This window comes from Trachypithecus francoisi, unplaced genomic scaffold (genome assembly GCF_009764315.1).
Source record: "Trachypithecus francoisi isolate TF-2019V2 unplaced genomic scaffold, Tfra_2.0 Lachesis_group2, whole genome shotgun sequence".
In the NCBI taxonomy this organism is placed as follows: Eukaryota; Metazoa; Chordata; class Mammalia; order Primates; family Cercopithecidae; genus Trachypithecus; species Trachypithecus francoisi.
The window spans coordinates 132,445,667-132,459,846 of record NW_022681465.1 but is presented as its reverse complement, the minus strand read 5'-3'; the positions used below and the strand labels follow the sequence as shown (position 1 = coordinate 132,459,846).

At 43.3% G+C, this 14,180-nt stretch overlaps 1 non-coding gene across 1 annotated transcript; it reads left to right on the top strand.

Annotated features, from left to right (window-relative positions):
• Nucleotides 1–13,553: 13,553 nt before the first annotated feature.
• LOC117066254 lies at nucleotides 13,554–13,682 on the top strand. The gene has a single exon (XR_004430236.1). It is a non-coding gene; the product is annotated as a small nucleolar RNA SNORA68 (small nucleolar RNA).
• Nucleotides 13,683–14,180: the final 498 nt, after the last annotated feature.

The window sequence follows — 14,180 nt, the reverse complement described above, 5'->3', positions numbered from 1 at the left end:
GGTAATTTACTTTTACTTTTTTTTTTGGAAGAGGAGTCTCCCCCTTTCACCCAGGCTGGAGCGCAATGGCACAATCTTGGCTCACCATAACCTCCGCCTCCCCAGGTTCAAGTGATTCTCCTGCCTCAGCCTCCTGAGTAGCTGGGATTACAGTTGCCCACTACCATGCGCAGCTAATTTTTGTATTTTTGGTAGAGATGGGGTTTCACCATGTTATCCAGGCTGGTCTCAAACTCCCGACCTCAAGTGATCCGCCCAACTCGGCCTCCCAAAGTGCTGGGATTACAGGTGTGAACCACCACACAGGCCGGAAATTTGCATTTTATTGTATGTTAGGCTTTCAGGATGTAACAGTAAATCTCAAGAGTTTCTGACCCCAAGACCTTCCAATGTCTTGGAGTTGGGGCAGACATATAAATGATGTGGGTTGGTTATCACGGATACACAAAGTGGTGTGGGTTAGTTATCACAGATATGCAAAGTGGTGTGGGTTAGTTGTGATAGAGGTGAAACAATGTTACCATGAAAATGCAAATAGTGTGAAGTGGGTGGGATTAGCCCATTTGTGAGTTCTTGAGGTGGTGGGGAGAGACATTCTGAGTGTTGAAAAATACACAGGAGTCAGCTGACCGGGTGCAGTGACTCACGCCTATGATCCCAGCACTTTGGGAGGCCAAGGTGGGTGGATCACCTGAGGTCAGGAGTTCAAGACCAGCCTGACCACCATGGTGAAACCCTGTCTCTGCTGAAAATACAAAAAGTAGCTGGCCATGGCCAGGCACGGTGGCTCACGCCTGTAATCCCAGCACTTTGGGAGGCCAAGGTGATTGGATCACCTGCAGTCAGGAATTTGAGACCAGCCTGACCACCATGGCGAAACCCCATCTCTACTAAAAAAAATACAAATATTAGCCGGGCGTGGTGGCATGCACCTGTAGTCCCTCCCAACTACTCAGGACTCTGAGGTGGGACGATGACTTGAGCCCAGGAGGCGGAGGTTGCAGTGAGCCGAGATCACGCCACTGCATTCCAGCCTGGACAAAAAAGCCAGACCCAGTCTCCAAAAAAGAAAAAACAAATCTTCAAACAACCCATGGAGAGTCAACAGCTTCTCACAATAGTTGATCAGTTATAAAAAGCCAGCTAGCTTCTACCAGTTAAGATATGAGTAGCAGTGGTGCCGATTGTTCAGATTCTATGAAATTACTGCTCCTATGTGTTATATATTCTATGATGTGAAGCAACCTGTGCACCCTGCAAACCAAGGTCCCTTCTAAATCACTGCGTGGAGTAGTTTCATGGAGTAAAGGAGAATCAGTGATGTTATGGGTCCTCTTTTATCAATTATGTCACTTACTGCTGCATATCCATATATTCTTTTTAATAAACTGCTATATCTTAAAAAAAAAAAAAAAAAAAAAAAGATGTGCAACCAGAAGAGAAAGAATCAAGTTTAGGCACCTGCCAGATGCAGACAACCTGAAGACCACCAGCAACCTGCATTGCCTCAGCTGGCTTCTGCCCAAGTGCAGCTGCTGGTGCCTGGGGAGGATTTAAGTGGGGGAGAGAGAGCATAAGGTGACCACAGGCCCTCACAGGTGCAGAGAACTCTCACTTTTTGAATGGAGATTGAGGCAGTTAATTAATATCTTGACACATTTCTAATTACCAAAGCCAGACTGATTTTTTACTTAAAGTGAGTAGGACTGCCCACTAATTAAGAATTCTTGATATCTGTCCAAGTTTCCATTGGAAGGCAGAAAAAAATTACTGCTTCTGAATACTTAAAGCGATAGTGAGTGATAAAATCAGATTGCATTTTGATTGCATCATGAATCTTGTGAGTTACTTCCAGAGTGTAAAGTTCGTATAAGAAATGATACACAAAACAATTACGATTGGATCTCAGATTTACAGAAGGAATGGAGGGAAAGATGAGGTAAGCTGGGGCCAGTCCAGGAGTTAAGGAGGGACTTTTCATGCCATGCAAAGGAGTTTGGACTTTAACACGGAAATCAGGGAAATGCTGAGGAGTTCACTTAGAAGAGTAACATTTAGGGCATTTACTATGTTTTAGGTCCTGTATTAGGTGGTTTACGTGAATTATCACGTTTAATTATCATGAAAAACCTATGAAGTAGGTAGTATAATTATCGCCATTCTAAAAATGAGAGAACTGAGGCATAGAGAGGTCCAGTAACTTGACCGGAGTCACACAGTTAGCAGCAGCAGAACTCAGATACAACCCAGACTCGTCAGGGTTCTATGTGTATGTCCCCCATTATGCTGCACCTGCTTCCTATCCCACTGATACGCCAGGATAGGTGATGAGTTTATTCAGAGTCTAGAACTCAAGCCCCACTGGTGTCTCCTTAGTAACGAATGAATGATTATTTTTACCTGAAATGACTATACAAACAAAAGACAATAACACTTCAGGAATCTTCCCTGTGAGTTTTCTTTGTTTTTGTTTTTTGAGACAAAGGCTCACTTTGTTGCCCAGGCTGGAGTGGAGTGGCGTGATCTCTGCTCACTGCAACCTCTGCCTCCCAGGTTCAAGCGATTCTGCCTCAGCCTCCGGAGTAGCTGGAACTACAGGCATGCGCCACCACTCTCAGCTAATTTTTGTATTTTTAGTAGAGATGGGGTTTCACCATGTTGGCCAGGCTGGTCTTGAACTCCTGACCTCAGGTGATCCACCCGACTCGGCCTCCCAAAGTGTTGGGATTACAGGCGTGGGCTACCGCGCCAGACCCCTGTGAGTGTTCTTTGATGTCTGATATGGTTTGGCTGTGTCCCCACGCAAATCTCATCTTGAATTGTAGCTCCCATAATTCCCTCATGGGAGGTAATTGAATCATGGGGGCAGGTTTTTCCCATGCTGTTCTCGTGATAGTGAATAAGTCTCACAAGATCTGATGGTTTTATAAAGGGCAGTTCCCCTGTATACGCGCTCTCGCCTGCTGCGATGTAAGACATGCCTTTGCCCCTCCTTCACCTTCCACCATGATTGTGAAGCTCCCCTAGCCATGTGGAACTGTGAGTACATTAAACCTCTTTTTCTTTGTAAATTACCTAGTCTCAGGTATGTCTTTATTAGCAGCATGAGAACAGACTAATACAATGTCTCCACATGGTTTCACAAAATAAGAACGTTTGCTTTGGGTCAGACTTCTGAGAAGAGTGCGGCTAATTAATAACTCTTTCTAAATAGGAAATGGAGGTGGCGGCTAGGAGAGTGCAGACTAGAGTTACTCTAACTGGGTTCAAAGCCTGGTTCTGCCTCTTCCCAGCTGTGTGACCTTGGCCAAGGTACTCAACTTTTCTTTGCCTAATTTCCTATTTAATAACACCTACCTCGTAGGATTTTGTGGTTAGATGTGTCATTATACATATAAAGTACTTAGAACAATGTCTTGCACAAGGAAAGCAGCATTGCTATGGTCTGAACGTTTATGTTCCCCCAAAATTCATATGTTAAAATCTATTCTCCACTGCAGTAGTATTAAGAGGTGGGGTCTCTGGGAGGTGACTAGGTCATGAGGGCTCTGTTCTCAGAAATGGGATTAGAGGCTTGAGGGAGCTTGTTCGCCCCTTCTGTCATGTGAGGACACATAGAAAGCACTGTCACCAGGAATAGGCTGTCACCAGACAACCGTTGCTGCCTTGATCTTAGACTTGCCAACCTCTAGAACCGTGAGCAATACACTTATATTGTTTATAAATTACCTTATCTAAGACATGTTGTTATAGCAGCCCAAACCAGGATAAGCACTTACTATCATCATTGTTATTATTATTATTTTTTGGCTTATCATGCTTATACCTTCACTATTCAAAGATACTAAAGATACTATCAGTCAATATTTACTGAACACATATTCATAGCATCTGTTAGATACTAGGTGCTATATAAGTGAATTAGAACACACAATTCCTGCAGATGCTAAGTGTGATGTAAATGAACGGGAACATAATTTCTGCCTTCAAGCCTCTTATGACCCAGTTAGATAGATGGACCTACGTATGCTGCTGTTTTATAAAGCTGCTCGGTACATATTTTATCCCTTAATTGATTATAAAACTCTTTCTGGCACGAGCCACGGTTTATTTCTTTTTGAATCCCTCACTCCTTCTCTCTTCCACTTAGGAGATTATCTATAGTATGTCTTCAGCTAATTTGTCATCAACATCAACTTCCAAAAAACTCATTTTCTTTACTTTTTTTTTTTTTTTTCCCAAGACAGTCTTGCTTTGTCACCCAGGCTGGAGTGCAGGCTTGATCTTGACTCACTGCAATCTCCACCTCCCAGGCTCAAGCAATTCTCCTGTCTCAGCCTCCTGAGTAGCTAGGATTACAGGTATCCGCCACTGCGCTCAGCTAATTTCTATAACTTTAGTAGAGACGGGTTTTTACCATGTTGGCCAGGCTGGTCTCAAACTCCTGACCTCAGGTGATCTGCCTGCCTACTAGGCCTCTCAAACTGCTGGGATTACAGGCATGAGGCACCGCACCTGGCCACAAAAACCTTATTTTCAATAATCTTTCCTGCTGACCACTCCTATTAAGGTTCTGGTCCTGTTTTCATAGTGTCTTTACTAAAGTGTTCTTCTTAGCATCAAGCTTCCAATCCACTGACCCTACCAGCTCCTTACATCTTCCCCTTATGTCCTTCCATCTCTCTTCACCCACCATAGGTTCTATGGTGTGTCATTTAAATGTGCCACTTACAAGGATTCTTGGCTCTCTGTCTGCTCTGCACCTGCACCTGAGTGGCTAATATTGCTGGATAAATCACACAACCAATCACAGATCTCAAATCTGAGCCTTCAGGCGCGCTCCACAATCCCACTGCATTGTCCTGATACATTTGTTTCCCACTCCCAGAGGGGCATGCTCTGCTTTCTTCTCAAACCTTCCACACCACCCATCCTCTCTCTTCCACTATTTTCAGCTCAGTGAGTAGCTGAGAAAATCGAAGTGATCCATCAAATCCCTTGTCTATCCACCATGAAATGACCAGACCGTAGCGATATTTTAGGCCTTCTTTCTTGTACCCTGGTAGAGGTTCCCTGGCTTCACCCATAGATCAGATCCCCTACTAGCAGTCTGAATCTCAGCCTCTTGTTTTTTTTTTCCAGCATTTAAAATCTGAAATAAATCCCTTTCTTTCTCATACCATCAAGTCCCCTCTCTACTGAGTCATTTCCACTAGCATGCAAACATGATTAGAATGGCAGTTATTTAAAAAATGTGTCCAAACACCGTGGCTTGCACCTGCAATCTCAACAGTTTGGGAGACCAAGGCAGGAAGATTGTGTGAGGCCAGGAGTTTGAGACTGGTCTGGGCATCCTTGTAAGATCCCATCTCTACAAAAAAATTTTTTTAATTAGCTAAGCATGGTGGCACACACCTTTAGTGCCAGCTATTAGGGAGGCTGAGGCAGGAGGACTGATTGAGCCCAGGAGCTCAAGGCTGCAGTGAGCTATGATTGTGCCACTGCATTCCTGCATGAGTGACAGAGTGAGACCCTATCTACAAAAAAAAAAAAAAAAAAAAAAAAATCCCTCCTTTGACTTCATGCCTCACAACCTTCAGCTCCACTTCACTACAAAAAATATCCTAAAAAGTTGTCTATAGCAACTGCCCCAACTTCCTACCTTTTATTCTCCCCTTAATCCATTTCAATCAGAATTCCACCCCAAATATTTCACTGAAAGTTTTCTAGCAAGATCATGAAAGACTTCCTCACCAAATCCAGTGGTCCCTTGTCAGTACTGATCTTATTCTACTTGTCACCAGCCATTTCAAAGAGTTCACCATCTCCTCACATTTTTTTGTTTGTTTGTTTGTTTTGTTTTGTTTTGTTTGAGATGAAGTTTTGCTCTTGTGGCCCTGGCTGGAGTACAGTGTCACAATCTCGGCTCACTGCAACCTCTGCCTCCTGGGTTCAAGCGATTCTCATGCCTCAGCCTCCCGAGTAGCTAGGATTACAGGCATGCGCCACTACACCTAGCTAGTTTTTGTAATTTTAGTAGAGATGGGGTTTCACCATGTTTACCAGGCTAGTCTCGAACTCCTGACCTCACGTGATCCACCTGCCTCAGCCTCCCAAAGTGCTGGGATTACAGGTGTGAGCCACCGCACCTAGCCAATCATCTCCCCCTTTTAAAAACACTTTCTCCTCCTGATTTTTGCATTAGATGCCTAAGGCTGCTGTAACAAATGACTACAAATTGAATGATTTAAGATAAAAGAAATTTATTCTCTTACAGTTTTGGAGGCTAGAATTTCAAAATCAAGGTTTCAGCAGGGCTGTGCTCTCTCTGAAGTCTTTAGGGAAGAATCTTTCTTGACTATTCCTAGCTTTTGGTTGCTCCTGCCATTTCTTGGTGTTCCTTGGCTTGTAGCTGCCTCACTCCAATCTTTGCCTCTGCCATCACATGGCCTTTTTGTAAGGACCCCAGTCATTGCATTCAGGACCCACTGTAATCAGTATGACCTCATCTGAACTTATTAGATCTAACTTATTAGGTCTGTAAAGACCCTGTTTTCAAATAGGGTTACATTCTGAAATTCCAGATGGGCATGAATTCTGGGGAGAATACTGTTTAACCTACCACAGTTTCTGTGACTGCATGCCTTTCCAGTTTTTCTTCTACCTCATTAGCTGTTCTTTCTCACTCTCATTTGAGGGCTATTTTGCCTTAGCTGTAAGTGTTAGAGTGACCCAAGGCTTGGCTCAGGGCCCTTTTGCCTTCTCTAAACACACTGTCTCCTGAGGGGATATCATCCACTCCCATGGTTTTAAAATTCCACTCCAAAATTTATGTTCCAGCCCTGAGCTGTACCCTCAGCTGTGTCCAAATCCCAGCCTCCTATTGATGATAGTAGTTAACACTTATTGGACATTCCCTATGTACCAGACCCTGTCTTAAGGTCTTTATATGTATTAACTCATTTAATCCTCACAACAAATTTACAGGGTAAGTACTGTTTTTATCCCCAATTCATAGATGAAGAAACTGAGGCACAAAGAGGTTCAAGCCTACATAGGTAGGAGCCAGGATTCAAAACTGGGTAAGCTGAGTCCAGAGTCTGCTCTCTTCACCACCACCTGTTCTGCCTTTCCTCAGGGATCCAGGCTTATATATTCCAACACATACTCAACATCTGCACCCAGATGTCTAATAGGCATCTTGGAGGTGAATTAAATAGAACGTTGGACTCCTGCCCCTTACTTCCACCTTAATCTTTCCTTCCCTGGTCCCACATCTCAGCGTATGACACCACCAACCCAGATCTGGAAGTCAAGTTCAAATTTGATTCTCCTGTTTCACCATTTACCCTAGTCTTCATTCCCGTGCTCAGCCAATCCATCAACAAGCTCTATTGGCTTGATCTCAAGCATAGGTCTCTAGTCTGTCCACTTCTCTCCATTTTCACTACCGTCCTAGTTCATGCTGAGCTATCATTTCATGTTACTGCAATTAAATTCTACATAGTCCTTTTGCTTTCACTTTTGTAGTCTATCCCTAACCCAGTGGCTAGATAAATTTTTGAAAGATAATCAGACCATGACATGGCCCAGTTTCAGAGCCTTACATGTGTCCCTCATGTTCAAAATGCATACTCCTATTCCTTGCCCACAGGGCCCAGCCTGACCTGGCACCTTTGCCTCTCTGCCCTCATCTCTTACCACTCTCCTCCTTAGTACTCCAGCTTGAGTCATGGGCCTCACTTATGCTTTTCCAGGAACGCCAACCCATGCTTGCATCAGGCCCTCTGCACCTGTTCACCCTCCTGACAAAAATGGTAGCAGAAATGCTCTATCCTCACATCTTCCCTTCATTCAGACTTTGGCTCAAACATCACATGGCTCAGACAGGACTTTTCTGAATCATTACTTTTTTTTTTTCTTTCAAGACAGGGTCTCACTCTGTCACCCAGACTGGAGTGCAGTGGCACCATCTCGGCTCACTGCAACCTCTGCCTACTGGTTTCAAGGATTCTCCTGCCTCAACCAACCAAGTAGCTGGGATTACAGATGTATCCCACCACTCCTGGCTAATTTTTGTATTTTTAGAACAGGCAGGGTTTCACCATGTTGTCCAGGCTGGTCTTGAACTCCTGACCTCAGGTGATATGGCCAACTCAGCCTCCCAAAGTGCTGGGATTACAGGTGTGAGCCATGGCACCCAGCTTAGGACTTTCCTCAATCACTAATGTTGTTCTGTTGTCCCCTGATCACTTTCTGTCACACACTGCCCTATGTTTTTTGTTTTTCCTCTGAGACTGGGTCTCGCTCTGTCACCCAGCCTGGAGTACAATGCCATGATCTCAGCTCACTGCAACCTCTACCTCCCGTGTTCAAGCAATTCTCCTGCCCCAGCCACCCGAGCAGCTGGGATTACAGGCACCTGCCACCATGCTCAACTAATTTTTGTATTTTTAGTAGAGATGGGTTTTGCCATGTTGGCCAAGCTGGTCTCGAACTCCTGTCCTCAAGTGGTCCACCCACCTCGACCTCCCAAAGTGCTGGGATTATAGGCATGAGCTGCTGCGCCCGGCCTGTTTGTATTTTAATAGCTTTTTATCACTATTTAAAAATACCTCATTTATGTTCTATTTATTTGGACAGAGAGCTTTTCATTTACATTTGTATCCCCAGTGCCTAGATGGTGTCCAATACAGACTAATTACTTAATATATATTTTTAAAGAGATGAATGAATGAAGCTGAGTGTACAGACAAGTGAGGTCAATCATGGAAGGTTGTAGATCAGTTTTAAGGCATAGTTTGAAAGAGGGGAAGATGTTTTATTATAGTGGAGAAAGGACATTTGTAGCAAAGAAAACAATATACTCAAAGAAATGACCTGGTCTTGAATAAGTGACAGATAGAAGCTGACAACTGTATTAATTCAGGTGATATAGAAAGTTGGTGACTACAGGAATAAAATTAGCTTATCAGAACAGGGAGTCATCACTTAGATATTGAATATCTAAGGAGTTAAAATTCATTAATGACTTCAACAAATCTTTATTGATTTTCTTTTGGATGCAGGTATTGTTCTAGGTACTTTCTGTACAATAATGAACAAGCAAGATGTAATCCCTGTCCTCATGGTATTTACAGTCTAGTGGAAAAACTGACATCAAATACTATTCCATAAACATTAATACAAATGGTCAAAGTGTGTGCTGAGTTAATATTTTGGAAAATTATTCATTGTGTGTTTTGTCCCCAGCATTACTTGTTCTCCTTTGGCTCTTACCCATTCAATCAGCTCAGTTTTCTGCATGTATGAAGCAGAAGATAGATGAATTGCAGAATCCAGTGTATAACTAACAAAAACCTTGTCCTAGGCTCTTGAGTTCCAAAATGCAAGTTCTCAGTAGGCATAGACTGTAACTTCTGTCATGAATAGTGATTTGAGAAGATACTCAATGAACCAGAGCAAGGCTATTCTGGCCCAGAGACTGGCAACTTTTCCCGAGGATGGAGGAGAGTCAGAGGGAAGTGATTAGAATTTAGGTGGTGTTGGGTCTTTGCAAAATGGAGCCTCCAACCCTATGTCATTGCCCAGGCCAAGCTCCAGGGGATGACAAATTCAAGATTAGTTTGGACTTCATAAGAGCAGAGGAGACTGGTGCTCACATTCTCCAGGCCCAGCCCAGCAAGTTGACCAACATTGAGTAGAAATGGCTTTGTAGATGCCTTTGCACTTGGACTTTGAAACCTCACAGATTCCGCCTATGCTTCTCTTTGGTGTAGAAGAGCAGAGTGATCTCTAGGCACACAGTACAGCATTGTTTTTCTGACAGCGAATCTGTCATTTTCCAAGGACCACCAATTCTCCAATTCTTTGATACCAACTGGGTGTCCAATAATTCAACTCAACTCTGACACCAATAACCTGGAGTCAGTGGAGACCCCCAAGTTATGGGCTCAGTTGCATAACACTGCCTCCACTTCACATGTTGGCCGGATACGGGGCTCCAAGCTAACTGAACCTTTGCTCAATCAACTACAAATTTGGGGATTCCCAGACCCTCCCTGTATTAGTTCATTTTCACGCTACTGATAAAGACATATCATGCTGATAAAGAACAGCATGGAAAAGAATTGAGCCCCTGATTCAATTACCTCCCACCAGGATCCTCCCACAATACACAGCAATTCAAGATGAGATTTGGGTGAGGACACAGCCAAACCATCTCACTCCCCACCCTCCACCAGGTTTGATAATTTGCTAGAAAGACCCACAGGACACAACCACTACAGTTTTATTATAAAGAATACGATTCAGAAACAGCCAAATGGAAGAGATGCATAGGGCAAGGAAGGTGGACAGAGCGCCCGTACCCTCTCTGGGCATCCACCTGCCCAGCACATCAATATGTTCACAAACTCAGAAGATCCCTAAACCTTGTTGTTCAAGAGATTTTACTGAAGTTTCATTACGTAGGTGCGATTGATTGGCCATTGATGATTGAACTCAATCTCCAGCCCCTCTTCCCCTCCCCACAGTTAGGGGTTAGGGGATGGGACTGAAAGTCGCCTGGTAATCAGCTCTATCCTGAATCTCTCTAGAGGTTAAGAATTGCGCGGTGGCTCAAGCCTGTAATCCCAGCACTTTGGGGGGCCGAGACGGGCGGATCACGAGGTCAGGAGTTCGAGACCATCCTGGCTAACACGGTGAAACCCCGTCTCTAATAAAAAATACAAAAAGCTAGCCGGGCGAGGTGGCTGGCGCCTGTAGTCCCAGCTACTCGGGAGGCTGAGGCAGGAGAATGGCGTAAACCCGGGAGGCGGAGCTTGCAGTGAGCTGAGATCCGGCCACTGCACTCCAGCCTGGGCGACAGAGCGAGACTCCATCTCAAAAAAAAAAAAGAATTCTCTCATTAGCATGTGGTCAGGTATGATTCAAAGAGGCATGCTATGAATTACAAAAGACAGTTCTATTAGGAAATTCTAAAGGTTTAGAAACCCTTGTTCCCTGTGTAACTACTCCACCCAAGGCAAGTCTCAAGCTGTCCAACTTGATGTCACTGGGTTCACCTGGAACCTAGATGAAATCTCAGGAGGAAAGGGAAGGATGAGTACTGACTCTATCATTTTCAATTCCTGTTGAATAAGGGTTCAAATTATAAATTAAAGCCTACTCTTCCTTTCCCTCCCTCTCTCCCTTCTTTCCTCTCTCCCTCCCTTGCTTCTTCTCTCCTTTCTCTTTCCTTCTTTCCTTCCTTCCTTCCTTTCTTTTCTTTTCTTTCTCCTTCCTTCCTTCTTTCCTTTTCTTTTTCTTCTTTCTTTCTCTCTTTCTCCTTCCTTCCTTCCTTCCATTTTTTTATTGAGATAGAGTCTCGCCCTGTCACTCAGGCTGGAGTGTGATGGCATGATCTTGGCCCACAGCAAGCTTCACCTCCCAGGTTCAAGCGATTCCCCTGCCTCAGCCTGCCCAGTAGCTGGGACTACAGGCGCATGCCACGCCTGGCTAATTTTTTGTATTTTAGTAGAGATGCGGTTTCACCATGTTGGCCAGGACAACCTCCATCTCCTGACCTCGTGATCTGCCTGCCTAGGCCTCCCAAAGTGCTGGGATTACAGGCATGAGTCACCGCACCCAGCCTCTCTTTCTTTTGTTCACAAAGTCAACAATGGCTAAGTGCCCATGTGTTTCATGGTGCTTGTCTAGTATATTTTTAAGAGGTGGCACCAGGGTGCTTCTGCTAAAATGGGTCTGTTGTTCATGGAGGAGCTGGGGGTAATGGTTCTGGAAGTGTGGCGAGACCAACAGCTGACAGGGATCAGCCCTTTCAGTCCAAGTGGACACTGCTGCCTACATTATCTTCCTCACCTTCGTCAGCACCATGTTATTCTTGCTGTTGCTCATTATCATCCACTGTTGCTGCAGCTGCTGCTCCAACTCCCCTAGATCCCAGAAGGTGAGCCCCCAGAACAAAAAATTCCAATGGGGTGGGTAACTTGGCCCTGGAGCCTTAACACCATGAGTCCCTGCCAGCCCTTTCCTGTAGGTCCTGCCTTGTAGCAAGTAACAATCCCATGCCTTGTGTTTACCTAGAAAAAGTAATTAATTAAATTAATGGTGAGTCACATGTTTAGAAAATAAGAATTTTTGCAGACCTGTGTTTGTAGATTGAGATCCATTCCTGTCATTAAGACTGATCTTACCATTGTAAATAGAGCTATACAAAACTACAAAGAGATTTGTAGAATCCCAACTGGATTCTTTTTAAATATCAGTAAGAGCTGAGCTTGGCCTGCTTGGAAGAATAAGATAATTTAGAATAGAATAAAGCCATTCAAAGAGTAAATCAATCCAATCTCAAAGTGAAAGAACCTAGGAGAGGGGTTACAGACCCAGATTTCACTAGAATTAGGGATGTGAACATGGGACCCTTTCTGGCTATGAAATTCCTATAACTAGGCTCATAACTGGGCCTCAGTATGTTGGGAGAACACAAAACCCTGAGTCCCAGCCAAATCCAGGGTCAATTTGTATCCTCAGTGACCTCCTCCTGAAAAATAACACCAAATGTTTGGTGTCGTATAACTATCTGCTTCATCTGCCCATTTTAATTCTAGGAGGATCTGTAATTGAAAATAAAAGAGTGAATTATGAAAACTGATTAAGCCAAACCCATTGTATTCATATATTCATGGTAAGTTGAGAAATACCTTGTGCACTTGCTATTTAGAATATATGTAATGATTTGGAGAATTTATTAATAGCAGATGAGCAAATCAAACAGAATTGCTTTATGATTTAATGTATAATATTTAATTGAATAATTAAATTCTGACTTTAAGTTCAATGTATAAGAAAACTTTACTAAATTTAAAGATATTATTGGAACATTCAGAAGAACCTAATATTCACCAAATTTATGTTTCATCTGTTAGAGTTAAATTATTTTTGTTACACAGTTGAATGACTTAAAATGAAAACAAGTATATTAAATGTATGAATGTAATTTTTGAATGTTTAAGAATTAAAATTGGCTGGGCATGGTGGCTCATGCCTGTAATCCCAGTACTTTGGAAGGCCAAGGTGGGTGGAACACAAGGTCAGGAGTTCAAGACCAGCCTGGCCAATATGGTGAAACCCCATCTCTACTAAAAACACAAAAATTAGTCGGGTGGTGGTGCGTGCCTGTAGTCCCAGCTACTTGGGCGGCTGAGGCAGAAGAACTGTTTGAACTCCAGAGGCAGAGGTTGCATTTGCAGTGAGCCGAAGTCATGCCACTGCACTCCAGCCTGGGCGACAGAGCGAGACTCTGTCTCAAAAAAAAAAAAAAAAAAAATTAAAATTAAGTTTGTAAATGGGCTTGCACATTAATCAAAGTCCCCCTGAAAAGTGACTGTTAAAGTCTTATGTATTCATTAATAGAACAATGTGATTTTTATTTTGAATTTTAAAGCTTAAGGACAAATAGTTTTTTGATCTTATAACCTTAAATGGAATATTAATATCTAAAAACCAAACTCATCATAAATCATCTTTTCTGGTCATAAAAACTGCCATCACTCATACCTAAACCCAAGAATCACTTTCTTATAGTGATGATTTAAACAGATGCAAACAGCAAGCACATCTTATCACCTTTGTGGGGCAGTGGCTGTGCCCCTCACAGTAAATTTGGAGGTTCTACATCCCCGGTGAAAATTAAAAAAAAAAAAAAAAGCCTGCCATCATTGACACCAAAACACTCATAATGACAGTACCCACTATAATGCTGAGAAGTGAGAAAATAATGTGCCATGAAAGAGACTAATTGAGGGGGCTTAATTTAGATCAGGGGTTCAAAGATCTCTCTGGAGACTGCCTCGTGAGCAGAGAATTCAGAAAGAAAGTTTAACCAGAGGAAGATGAAAAAGAAGAGCGGTCCAGGTGGGATCCTAGAGAGAGCTTGGTATGGCAGAGGAATTGAAGGAAGTTGGGAGGTTCAGAGAAGCTGGAACCAAGTGAGTTACAGGGAGAGCGGCATGGATGGGACAGGAGAGGAAGTTGCAGTCAGATCATGCAGGCCTTTGGAGACCAGATTAAACCATATGTTATATAAACACAAATATTATACAAATCCCTAAATGTAATGGAAAACCTCTGAGGATTTTAAGCAGAGGTCGGGGTGCTGAGTATGGTTGAATAGCCTG